We start from the raw sequence: 13,755 nt of genomic DNA on the forward strand, positions 1-13,755 counted from the left end.
GTGGCCATCTTGAGCCACACCCCTCACAAAAGAGATATGGTGCCGGTATACAGCACATGTCGAACTCAAATGCCTTTGCATACTGCTAGATTTGGTTTTCGATTTTGTTATTTTTTTCCTTTGCAGAACAGTGTCCTATGAAATAAGAAGTGACAAATACCAACCCGATATTGTAGAAGAAGTCAAAATAAGAGGAGTGAGTGTGTAGGAGAAAAAGATTCTCTACAATGTCTGAATGAAATGATGTAGAACACTGCTCACAAATTTAAGGAACCAGGTCATGAGGCACAAACTGGAAACTCTCCTTAGAATTTTTGTTGAGACCTTATGATGAAGAGTTAACATTAACACTAGCATGCGTTGCCAAAGGTCAGGCCAACTGAATGAATTTCCTATTGCCACAAATTACTACAAACTTAGTGGCCCCAAACAATACTAATTTATTGGGGCGCCTGGGTGGTGCATTTGGTTGAGTGATGTACTCTTGGTTTCAGCTCAGGTTGTGATCTAAGGGGCTTGAGATTCAGCCCCATCTTGGGCTCCATGCTTAGTGTGGAGTCCGCTTAAGATTCTCTCTCTGCCCCTCCCCGCTGTGCTCTTTCTCTCTCTCTCTCAAATAAAATAAGAGATCTTGAAAAAAATAATACTAATTTATTATCTTACAGTTCTGGAGGTCAAAAGTCCAAAATCAGTGTAATTGGACTAAAGTTGAGGTGTCAGCAGGGATGGTTCCTTTTGGAGGCTCTGAAAGCAGAATCCATTCCCTTCCTTTTCTGGTGATTCTAGAGGGTCCTTGCATTCCTTGGCTCATGGCCCCTTCCTCCATCTTCAAAGCCAGCAATGGTGGGTTGAGTCCTATTCATATCAAATCACTCGGTCACTAACTGTCCTGCCTCTGTCTTATAAGGATGCTTGCGACTACATTGGACCCACCTGGATAATCCATAATCTCCCCATCTCAAGATATTTAATTTAATAACATCTGCAGACCCCCTTTTGCCATGTAAGATACCACATTCATAGGTTCCCAAGATCGGGATATGGGCATCTTTGGCGGCCATTACGCTGCCTACCAAACTTCACTACACTACAAATTTCAGTGGGCTCTAGGGGATGACAGTTTAGCAAGAAAACATGATTTCTTTTAAAGCATCAAGTTTAGGGGTGCTTGGCTGGCTCAGTTGGTGGAGTATGCAACTCTTGATCTCGGGGTTGTGAGTTTAAACCCCACATTGGGTATAGAGATTACTTAAAAACAAAATCTTTTAAAAAAGTAAAGTATCAAGTTTATGGCACCTTCTGGGGACTCCTGAGTTACCTTTGCCTACTGTTATGTTTCCCCATGTAGGGCCAGTCTTGTTTTACATATGGAGAAACAGAAGCCCAAAGAACAAAATGATTAACTCCAACAGCCCTCCAGTGTGAGCAAGGCAGGAATAAGTCTGGAACATGGGCTCTTGATGCTCTGCTAGCATATTTCTCACCTTTCTCCAGTGCCTCTCTCAGGAGGTATACCCTAAAGAAATGTTGGAGTGAGTTTGGCACCATATTGGGTAGCACTGGGCAGGGTGGGAGTTGAGGGTAGATAAAGGAAGGGAAATGACATTCTTTTCCATAGAAAGGAGACAAAGCAGCCACACAGCAGCTGTATTTGCAGGCTCTGCTCTCCACTCTTACTTAGACTTTTATTTTTTATGTATTTATTTTTAAAAGATTTTATTTATTTATTTGAGAGAGAAAGAGCGCGCGTGCGTGCCGGAGCAAGGGGGGGGGTTGGGCAGAGGGAGAGGAAGAAGCAGACTCCCCGCTGAGCAGGGAGCCTGATGCGGGGCTGATCCCAGGACCCTTGGATCATGACCTGAGTGGAAGGCAGATGTTTAACCGACTGAGCTACCCAGGCACCCCTCTTATTTAGACTTTAAAGAGTGTCCCCTTTCATAGTGTCTTCTCGACTTTAAGTTGGATAATGATACTAGGTGTGCTTCACTTTATGTGTGTACAACCTGGTATTTGAGGACACCTATTTCCTTGGTATAGCGATAGAGTAAACCATTTGAGAACTGGAATGAGTTTTGGGGTCAGACCCTGGGGGGCTCATGCCCCAGCTCTAGCACAAAGCATTGGTTATGTGACCAACTTCATGAACTAGATGTGATAAGAAGCTAATCCACAGAAAGTGGTTAGCATGGTGCAAGGGTGCATAAATGCTTACTGAATAATAATGTATTATTAGATAATAATAGTTTTATATAGTTATTACTATATATTAACCATATATATTATATGTTATATAACCATATATATTATAACTATATACAACAACTATTATTATTATTAGGACATCAGTTGGCCCTGCATGAGCTGGGCCCTGTTACCTCCCCAGCCTCATCTCCTACTATTATCTCCCCTTGTCCACGGTGTTCTGATCACACCAGCCTTCTTTCTGATCCTTAAGCAGGCTGTGAGAGTCTTTGCATTTGCTGTTCTTTTAACTTGGAACTCTTCCCCTAAATATTTAGAAAGCTACGTGTATCTCATTATTCAGGCCTTAGCTCAAATATTGCATCCTAGAAAATTCTTCTCTGACCACCGCAGCCACTTCCATCCTCCCCAGTCACACCCTGCACAAGTGTCTTCTTTTATTCCCTTCCTTGCTGGTCATTATTAGGCTCTGAAATTACTTTCCTTTTCCCTTCCTGCCTTTCTCCTCTCTGTAGATTTTAAGCTCCTTTCATTTAGCAGTGTAATCATGTTCCTTGATATATCTCCAGCACATGACAGGGGTTCAGGGTTAGTCAGCTAGCCTACCAACTGATAATAGACTACCATCAGGATACAGATCTTAGTTTAATGTATTAATTTGAAATTTTTGTTTTTTATAAGCATTGACCTCTTGGGATCCATGCCCCCTCCCCTTGTTAATTACACCTGTCTCTCTCTGAGTTTCGTCATCCCTTCCCGGCTCTTCCTCCTTTTTATCTCATTTCTTCAGGGCCATAAAGTGGGCTTCTCTCTCCTTCCAAGTACTTTAAAAAATTCTAATAGAGGTGCACCTGGGTGGCTCAGTTGGTTAAGTGTCTGCCTTCGGCTCAGGTCATGATCTCGGAGTCCTGGCATCAAGTCCCTGCTCAGTGGGGAGCCTGCTTCTCGCTCTGCCTCTGCCCCGCCTTGTGTTCTCTCTCTCAAATAAATAAATTAATAAATCTTAAAAAAATAAAATAAAAAATTCTAATAGAGTACTCTCAAAGTCCAAGAAACTTATTATAAGACCAAAAATGAATCATTATGAGTGAAACTTCAGAGGCCATTTTTGGTTGATAAGGAACGATATTTGCTCCCTTTACCTCCTTGATCTAAAGCACAATTGCACAGTTGCTCATAGGCTCATATAGGTCAAGGGCTTGCCCAAGTCTGTCTTATTCCCAGTGATTTAAGCATGCAACAAGCACTCATAGATGTGTGTGACATGAATGGAGTTTTCTCCTATCTATTCATAAAATCATTTGAAAGAAATGCAAATCAATAATGACCAGGAAAGAGCATAAGAATCCTTCCATAGGTCCTGACAGACCTCTTCACTCCTTTCAGAATCAGGCCAGGGGCCAGCTGATCTGCCAGTGGAGAGGGGGTCCAGAATGGGTGGGGTTGGTGAGTGCCCTATTCTTAGGCTCTATCTCCTAGGACTTGGGGCTTGGCAGAGCTATTGGGGCCCCCGGGTCACAGTCAAGAACTGTCAGTAAGAACAGGAAATACATCTAATACAATCTTGGTGTTTCCTTTGAAAAGAGAAAGAGAAATCCCATGGCTGGAGTCAAAAAACTTGGGACCATAGAACTTCAAAATTGAAAGGGTCTTCAGAAGTCACCTGATCCCTTTTCCCATTTTCAGTTAAATTACAAGCTTACAATAACCCGGTAGTGGACCTGGGAATATAACTCAGGACTGACAACCATTGTCTTCTTGTGAGGAATGAAAAAAAAAGATGGAGTAGATAGGGCAATTTTCTCCTTCATCATCATGTATGAAAACTCTCAGAGAACAAATATAAGGCTATGTAAATAGATATGCATGCTATTCTTTATTTCATACACTATATATAGAGAGAGACATATATATATGTCATATATATATAAGCATAAGACATATATATGTCATGTATATGTTATATATATAAAGCATTCATAAAAATTTCAGCTTAACATAGCTGGAAAATAGAAAAATGTTCAAGTTTCTGATCTCAAAATTCTTACCCTCAAAATAAATCTTGATTGACCATATGGTAAATGATTTTTTTAGTTTAAATTCAATTAACCAACATATAGTACATCATTAGCTTCAGAGGTAGAGTTCAATAATTCATCAGTTGCACATAACACCCAGTGCTCATCACATCACATGCCCTCCTTAATGCCCATCACCCAATTACCCCAGCCCCCCACCCACTTCCCCTCTGGCAACCCTCAGTATGTTTCCTATATTTAAGAGTCTCTCATGGTTTTTCTCCCTCTCTGATGACTTCCCATTCAGTTTATATCGAGTTAATATTCTGGGTACCTTTTCACTCCAGTAAACAGTATTTTTTTTTTTAAGATTTTATTTATTTGACAGAGAAAGACACAGCTAGAGAGGGAACACAAACGGGGAGTGGGAGAGGGAGAAGCAGACTCCCTGCCGAGCAGGGAGCCCGATGCGGGACTCGATCCCGGGACTCCAGGATCATGACCTGAGCCGAAGGCAGTCGCTTAACCAACTGAGCCACCCAGGCGCCCCCAGTAAACAGTATTTTTTAATGAGTGCTGCGTTATACATTATAATATACAAACTGTTACACATTTATATTTGGGGCTGCTATGGGACAGCCTAGAGCACCTTTCAGAAAGACAAAGTGTTGGCAATAATATCCTTTCTTCCTCTTCATCCTTCCTTCTCCTCTCTTCTCTTCTGCCCCAAATTGGCTCTTCCCACAAACATTTCTTTAGAGACACAGGGAATGCAGTCTCCCTGGGCAATGTATCAGTGCTGCTCAGCACTCATTTTTAGCTACCTACAAATCCAAGCTCTTTAAGACCACCTTGAGTAATAAAATATTAGCTTTGCAAAGTTGCTATACATTTCTTTCCTCAGAAAACTGAACATTTTAAAAAAAGCTTTGAGGGCGCCTGGGTGGCTCAGATGGTTGAGCGTCTGCCTTCGGCTCAGGTCATGATCTCAGGGTCCTGGGATCGAGTCCCGCATCGGGCTCCCTGCTCCTTGGGAGCCTGCTTCTCCCTCTGCCTCTCTCTCTGTCTCTCATGAAAAAAAAAAAAAAAATTAAAAAAAAAAAAAAAAAGCTTTGAGACACACATGTTTAAAAAGTCAGTCCCCTCTTCTTAAATCACGTATTTATTTTCCAGGGGTGTGGAGGGTGGGGGTGGGATGGTATTGATTCTCTGCCTGGTATTAATTTTCAGAATTTTCAGTGTGTCATTCTGTGTGTGTGTGTGTGTGTGTGTGTGTTTCTCCCTTTGGAAAAATAAAAGATGGGTTTCCTTGCCCATCATGGAAAAAATGTAACATATAACTAAATCCCTTCCTGAGAGCACAGACAACCAAAAGCAGGCAGCTGAGATCAGGGTGGTGAGGAAGTTTGTCATTTCCAGAAGGAAGCATGAGTCATAGTGTACGACATTTTGGGAGGCCTGAATCAGAGCTGTCGAGGAAGTCAGTTCTCAGACAGTTTAACTTAGAACCACAATGTAATTTAATATAACGTCTTCAGTATCTTGTCTTTCTCCAAGATGGCTGTAGACATATGGGGCACCTGGGTGGCTCAGTCGTTAAGCGTCTGCCTTCGGCTCAGGTCATGATCCCAGGGTCCTGGGATCGAGCCCTGCATCGGGCTCCCTGCTCGGCGGGAAGCCTGCTTCTCTCTCTCCCACTCCCCCTGCTTGTGTTCCCTCTCTTACTGTGTCTCTCTGTCAAATAAATAAATAAAATCTTTAAAAAAAAAAAAAGATGGCTGTAGACATAGATGTGCTGATTATTTGCATTCAGAAACAGAGAGCAATTTAACAGTTGAAGAGTTCCACTAACCTACTTCTGAGGCAACCAGGTCTGGAAATTATAATTAATATATATCTTTTAGAAAGGAGAAAAGAGAGTAGGTAAGAGAGGGAGAGAGGACACTGCTCTAAATCTACTAATAAATGAAGAATGGTCAAGTTTAAATTATCTCTATCAAAAATAAATTATTATGAATAACTAAGCATTTTAACAAACATCCTTTTCCTCTTTGAGGCCAAAATGTACTTGAGAAAAAAATCTTTCCACATATTCAAATTTCACATGCTATAAGATTCTGACCTATTTTGCAAAGGCTTAATACTCAGTAAGTTTCCAGAACGCTAAGGAACACCCCATATAACCATCCAGAAGATGATCATGGGTGGGGTTTAGGATGAGAAGAAATGCTGCTCTTTGGGGCTGGGAGAAGAGTGGTTTTGTGTTGGGGTAGGAGCAAGCTGGAGAAGAAATGCAGGGATAGCAAGATGGAATACCTTCCCAAGATTGGTTTGGAGCCATTACTAAAAGGTTTGGGGTAAGATAAACAGAAATGTTTTAAATTAGAGGTGAAGAGCACAGAGAAATCTTGTTATATTATGGTTTCAGGGTCCTGATGATTCAGAGGCCCGATAATATTAACTATAACAGGCTTTGATAATCAAATAGATTTGGAGTGAATTCAGATAGTTAATTTTGGGTTCTGCCCCGCTCCCAATCTCCACCATGATCTCCTTGAGGCCTGAGAGCTGAGAAGGGTGTAACTTTAGTATGATCATTTCCTGTGGTTGGTTTCACTCTCAGCTAACCACTTACAGGGAGCCAGCTGCTGTTAGGCCTGGGAAAATTTGCTTGGGGGCATTATGGCTTTTAGCAGCCCTAGGAACATGTGTGTAGATGGGAAAAGAAGAAAGAGGAACATATGTTGCGCAGTCTAGTAATTTAGGAGATACACACACACACACACACACACACATATACACACACAACATAAGGCATGAGGCCCTGAGATCCATTTGGGGTATCAAAGGATGGCAAGAGCTCTAAACTTGATAGTAGCAGAAAACCTGTCCTCCTAATCTTCTAGGTTGTAAAGAGACATTATTAATATCAGGACTTACAAGATCTCTACAAAAGTTTCCCTCTGAATCAGGCTTAAACTGGGCTAGAGGACCTGCCTTCAGGGTATTGGGGGTGGCCTTCTGCCCCATCCAACTCCCTAGAATTCAGCAGGTCACATGATCTTTGCCTCCTTCAGGATAATTTGGTACTGTCACAGAAAGTATGGTGGGACAGGGGTACAACAGAAAATCACAGGATATATGGTCAGAAGGCCTGGTTTCAACTTTCCAGTGTGTCCTTGCAAGCTGGGAACCTCTAAGTGTGGACTTCAGTGTCCTGATTCCTAGAACTGGGGATCCAGACACCAGGGTTGCAGTGAGGACCTAATAAGTACTGAGTAGTGGTAAAGCCATAGCACCTTGGGCATTGCCACATGATGGGGTGGTAACTGTGCACCGTGAGGGAGCCCTTCTCCTTCTAGACCATTCTTCTTTTCTTCTTCCTGGTCCATAAAATAAGGATTTCTCAAGTCTGTCCCCTACCCTCCTTACCTCCCACTGCTGCCATGGGAAAAGGGACCTTTTTCCCTTTGCACCTGAACTATTTTCAGGAGGCTTCTCCTTGGCAACTCCCACCTTGATCCTTGCTCTTGCTGTTTTCATATCCTGGCATACTCTTCCCCCAGATGCCCACATGGCTTGCTGCTCCCCCATGTACCTTTTGGCTAGCTCCCGATTTCCTCCACATCCTGGTCCCTGGTAACCACAACTCTCCTTTCTGTTTCTGTGAGATTGACTGTTCTTTTCCCCCACATATAAATGATACCACACAGTATTTGTCTATCTCTGTCTGGCTTATTTCACTTAATGTAATATCCTCTAAGTCCATCTAGGTTGTCACAAGTGGCAGGATTTCCTTTTTTTCTCATGACTGAATAATATTCCAGTGTGTGTGTGTGTGTGTGCGTGTGTGTGTGTGTGTGTGTATCTTCTTTATCCTTTCATCCATCAATGGATACAAATTGACTTCTTCCTTTCTGATTTGGATGCCACTTATTTCTTTCTCTTGCCTATTTGCTCTGGCTAGGATTTCCAGTACTATGCTGAATAGCAATGGTGAGGGTGGACATCCTTGTCTTGTTCTGATCTTAGAGGAACAACTTTCAGCTTTTCACTATTGAGTATGATGTTAACTGTGGCCTTGTCAAATATGGCTTTTATTATGTTGAGGTACATCATTCCTTCTATACTTAATTTGTTGAGAGCTTTTATTATGAAAGGATGTTGTATTTTGTCAAATGTTTTTTCTGCATCTATTGAGACAATCGTGATTTTTTATCCTTCATTCTGTTAATATGGTATGTCATATCAAATGATTTACATATGTTGAAACTTTTTTGCAACCCAGGGATAAATTTCACTTGATCATGGTGTATGATCCTTTTAATGTTGCTGATATTTTTGTTGAGGATTTTTGCACCTATACTCATCAAGGATATTGGCCTATAACTTTCTTTCCTTGTAGTGCTCTTTCTGGTTTGGCTATCAGGGTAATGCTGGCCTTGTAAAATGACTTTGGGAGTGCTCCTTGTTTTTCAATTTTTTTGAGAAGACTTTGAGAAGGATTCATATTAATTCTTCCTTAAATATTTGGTAGAATTTACCAGTAAAGCTACCTGGTGTGGGCTTTACTTTGTTGGGAGGTTTTTGATTACTGACTCAATCTTCTTACTTATTATTGGTCTATTTTTTCATGATTCAGTCTTGGTAAATTGTATGTTTCTAGGAATTTATCTATTTCTTCTAGGTTATCCAATTATATATGTATCCATTATTATGTATCCAAACATATAATTGTTCATGATCCTTTGTATTTCTGTGGTATCAGCTGTAATGTCACCATTTAAATTTCTTTTTTTAAAGAGTTTATTTATTTAGTTATTTATTTTAGAGAGTAAGAGACAGCATGAGTGTTGGGGGGGAGGAGCTGAGGTGTAGGGAGAGGAAGGGGGAAAGAATCTTGAGCAGACTCCATGCTGATGTGGAGCCCAGTGTGGGGCTTAATCTCATGACCCTGAGATCATGACCCGGGTTGAAGCCAATAGTCAAATGCTTAGCTGACTGAGCCACCCAGGCACCCCACTTTTTTCATTTCTGATCTTATATGTTTGACTCTTCTTTTTTTTTTCTGAAGTCCAACTGTGAACCAGAGCTAGTAACTTTGCTGATCTCTTCAATGACAATCTTTACCAGGCAAAATGGCCAGGGACAGGACCAGCCTCTGACCCAGAAGGATCTGAGAGTGTGTGCTCTCTCAGTGAGCCAAGGACTTATAAGCACATTTTGCCTCCACTACCTTCCTCTAGTAGAACTCTTAGACATAGATAACTTGCAACCTGTTCCATAGAAAGACCCGCTTTGGCCTTTCTACAGCACAGCCCCTCCCTATGTGATGATGATTCCATGAATTCAAGAAATTGTGTCCATCCAGAGGCTGTGATCCTTCTTCTAGACAATGCTCTGTATAGCTGGGACCCTGAGATTCCCTGCTCAGTTGACCCCAAGCTGGCTTCTAGAACCCATATAGTCCTCTTCCCTGGGCCTTTATTCCCAAGGACAGGGGTGCTTCTCTTGACAGGAGTGCTACAGATGGCGATAGGACATGGGATCTGGAACGTCCCATGTCTACATAGGTGTCTTCATGGTCCCTCACGGTGTATAGTTGCATTAGAAATGAGAAGAGAGGGACTGGCCACAGGCCTAGGACCTCATTGGTCTTTTTGTCCCAAATTACACAAATATTAGAGATGGATCTACTTTTTCCATCCAAGGCTAAAAGTTGGGTTCATTGGAATTTCAGTCCATTTGTAAGAATCTGATCTTAATCTCTGGTTTTGCTTCTCTCTGATCATAAGTTAACAGGTCAGGTCATAAGGTTGTTCACTGCCCATGGCTGGGCCAAGATAGTATGAGGAGTGCATGAACTTTTGGCCAAGATGGATATGGCCTTATCAGGAGACCTCAGGGAGGCCAAATGCAATCTTGAGCTACATTGACTGAAGTGAGCCATAGCCAAGCTCCTACCTTGGTGGAAATTGCTTTCATGAGCATCCTTACACTAGGCTCCCAAACACCTTTCCTCTACCTTCTCAAGGGCAAAGGCTGTGTCTTAGTCTATGTGGGATCCCTATCCTTTAGCATCAAGTCTGGCTCTCAGCAAATATGCAACAAATACTCCTTGAACCCTACTGATTCTGCCTAGAAACTACTAAGTAGGACATTATCATGCTCACCTTAGCATAAAAAGTATGTTTCCCAGCTCTTAGGTAAAAGAAAACAGAAACCGTGGCCCCATTAAAAGAATCAGAGATGCCACTCCTAGAGGAATTGTCAAACACAACAGGCATTTGACAGAATATATGGAAGGAAAATCAATCTTTGTTCCAAATTTAACAGATCTTTGTGATCCGAGGGCTACAGCAATACATTCAAGGAGGACTCCACAAAGTTTGTTCATTAAACCGTGGTTCTCAAATTTTAGGGTTCATCAGAATAACCTAGAGGGCTTTCTAAAAACGTGTATTCCTGGGCCTCTCTCCTAGAGTATCTAATTCAGTAGCCCAGTGTGGGATCTGAAAATTTACATTTCTAACAAGTTCCCAGGTGATGCTGATGGCGCTGGTCGGGACATCACACCTTGAGAAACATTGCTTTAAACAAAAGAAGAAAGGTGCTTCTTAAATTAGCGATAAAGACCTTAACGCAAACCAATGTGAGATATAGAACAGTTCAGTAGATGACCCAAACCAGGATCATGAAAATAAAAGAAATCCAGGTTGAACAAATCAGAGACATTAAACAAGGCTCAGGAGCCAACTTTAAAGAGGCTCCCACTGGTGAAAGACTGGACAATTTGAGCTTCAAGAAGGATAATAATTGTAATTGCAACCCATTAAATATGTTAAAATCCATTTGTTTTTTGTTTTTTGTTTTTTACTTTTGGTTGTTGGATTCGAATTTTATTAAGAACATTTGTAGACTTGGGCGCCTGGGTGGCTCAGTCGTTAAGCGTCTGCCTTCGGCTCAGGTCATGATCCCAGGGTCCTGGGATCGAGTCCCACATCGGGCTCCCTGCTCTGCGGGGAGCCTGCTTCTCCCTCTCCCACTCCCCCTGCTTGTGTTCCCTCTCTCGCTCTGTCTCTCTCTGTCAAATAAATAAATAAAATCTTTAAAAAAAAAAAAAAGAACATTTGTAGACTCACCGCGAGATCCCTGCATAAATTCATGGTCATTTTTATACATGTTTATAGTAATTTTTATCCTACGTGGGGTTCAATGAGCTTCATGGATTTGTGGATTGATTTATTTCATCAGCTTGGAAGGTTCTTGGGCGTTACCAACTCAGATTTCCTGCTGCATTTTCTCTCTACTTTCCTTCTGGGACTCCAACTATATTAGATCATTTGACATTGTTTGGCAGATACTAGATGCTTTGTTTTATTCCCCTTGGTCATTTTTTCTTGGTCCTTCAGTTTAGAAACTTCCTTTGACCTATCTTCAAGTTCACAGAACTTCTCTTCATTTGTATCTAACTTGTTCTGAAAGCAAACTCTCCAGAGACATAGGATCCATCTTGCTGTAGACATTCCATAGACTCAATCTCACATCCTGCAACTTGTATTTCATGGTAAAAAATCCATCCGCTCCAATGCCCTCAAGTGCAAAGGCCTGTACAATTGGCCATTTCTCTACTACAAACATATCAAATATCTTCAAGTGACCTTGGGAGCTGTAAGGAATGCCAATTCTACTACAATCTCGAACCATGTCCGCAAACTTTGCAGGTGGTGGAGAGGGTAAATCGTAACCATCAGGCCAAGCAGAGGCTTTCTTTCAGTTTAGTGCACTGTGGAATCTACTGACAACGTTAGAGTGAAACGTCCAAACTTAGTCTTTTATACTTACAAGAATATAATAAATAAATAAGGCTTCAGAGGACCTGATATAGAGAGTTTTAAAAGCAAAAACTCTTGGGCTTGTTTTTCCAATTTGAGAAGGAAAATGTTGAATACTGGTTCTAGTTGCCATATTGTTAGTGAGGGATATATATTCTTTGTTGAGCTCCACTCAAAACCTGCTTTGGGACTGTGGATTTGCCTCTGTGGCACTGAAGCTTTGGAAGTTTATCTGACTTTTTGTTCTGCCCAACAGGTTCAAGACAAGTGGATCAGTCCCTTGGTCTGATGGGCTCTAAATCTGTGATTTTCAAAGAAAGGGAGAGACCCTCCCACCTTGCTATACCCAAAGTGCTTAATACAGTCCAGACACATCACAGAAGCTGAGTCTGCCAGTCTGAAATAATTGCCCTTCCCACTGGCCTCATTTTTACTTTTCATAGAAGTTGACTCTTTCGGAAATATTGTCAAAACTATGCTTACAGAATTATACTGCATAATTCATGTCCTAAAGTCATCTTGGTTTATAGCAAAAGGGTAAAAACTCAGTATTTAACAGTACAAATAAAAGAAAAACTTAGGTCCCCAGAATAAAGTATAATGCACACTCCTGTGTGTTCTTTTCTGAAAGTGAAAGCATAAATGCCTTAATAATTATAGCTAATGCTTTTTGGAAGGCCAATATGTGGCCAGGTAATTCCTAGAACATTTTACATATATTAACCCATTTAACCCTCATCACAAGCCTACAAGGAAGGGACTAGGACTATTAATTACCACATTTCACAGGTGAGGAAACAGACACAGCGAGGATGCGTAAGCTGTCCAAGGTCATACATACTCCCTTGGCCTTCATCAGACTCTTCACCCTGTGGCAGCCAGAGTGATTTTTCTAAAAATAGAACACAAACTATTGATGCCTTCCCACTACTTTTTTAAATTAACTTATTTTATTTATATTCAAGTAGTTAACATATAATGTATCATTAGTGTCAGATGTAGAGTTCAGTAATTCATCAATTGCATATAACACCCAGTGCTCATTCCATCACGTGCCCTCCTTAATGCCCAACATCCAGTTACCCCATCCCCCCACCCACCTCCCCTCCAGCAACCCTCAGTTTGTTTCATATAGTTAAGAGTCTCTTATGGTTTGTCTCCCTCTCTGATTTCATCTTATTTTATTTTTCCCTCTTTCCCTCTATGATCCTCTGTTTTGTTTCTTAAATTCCACATATGAGTGAAACCATATGATAATTGTCTATCTCTGATTGACTTATTTCATTCAGCATCATACCTTCCAATTCCATCCATGTTGATGCGAATGGTAAGATTTCATCCTTTTTGATGGCTGAGTAATATTCCTGTGTGTGTGTGTGTGTGTGTGTGTGTGTGTGTGTGTGTGTGTATCACATCTTCTTTATCCATTCATCTGTTGATGGACATCTGGGCTCTTTCAATAGTTTGGCTATTGTGGACATTGCTGCTATAAACACTGGGGTGCAGTTGCCCCTTCAGATCACCACGTTTGTATCTCTTGGGTAAATACCTAATAGTGCAATTGCTGAGTTGTAGGGTAGCTCTATTTTTAATTTCTTGAGGAAGCTCCATACTCTTTTCCAGAGTGGCTGTGCCAGCTTGCATTCCCACCAACAGTGTAAGAGGGTTCCCCTTTCTCCACATCTTCGCCAACATTTGTT

The sequence above is a fragment of the Neomonachus schauinslandi genome, chromosome X (assembly GCF_002201575.2).
Source record: "Neomonachus schauinslandi chromosome X, ASM220157v2, whole genome shotgun sequence".
NCBI classification, from domain to species: domain Eukaryota; kingdom Metazoa; phylum Chordata; class Mammalia; order Carnivora; family Phocidae; genus Neomonachus; species Neomonachus schauinslandi.